A 464-nucleotide genomic window follows, 5' to 3' on the forward strand; every position below is an offset into this window, starting at 1 on the left:
TATGTGGGGTGAATGGATGGTGGTTGGGTGTCTCCTGTATGTGGGGTGAATGTTGATACAGATTTGGGGGTGTCACCTCCATGGCAGGTTGAGAGTCCCAGAGTTTCCTTTTTGTTGGTTGGATAGATTGTCAGTGGTGAATTTTGGGGTAAGTGGTGAGCCAGTGTTGGGGTGTCTCCTCTGTATGGGGCAGTGGTGTTGCTATTCTGGGGGTGTCTATTTATGTGGGGGTAATGATATTACAGTGGTGGTGTATGTGGGGTTGGTGGAGGGGTGTCCCCCCTCCATGGGGTGAATAGTGTTGTAGTGGTTATGTGTCCCCTCTATATAGGGTGAATGTGGGGTGTATGGGTGATTTCAGGGTGTGTGCCCCGTATAGGGGGATGGTTTAGTGGTGCTGGGTGTCTCTTTTAAATTATTATTACACCGTATTACATGGCTGCACATTCTGGCAGTTTTGGGGT

Source organism: Pyxicephalus adspersus, chromosome 1 (assembly GCF_032062135.1).
Source record: "Pyxicephalus adspersus chromosome 1, UCB_Pads_2.0, whole genome shotgun sequence".
Lineage (NCBI taxonomy): Eukaryota > Metazoa > Chordata > Amphibia > Anura > Pyxicephalidae > Pyxicephalus > Pyxicephalus adspersus.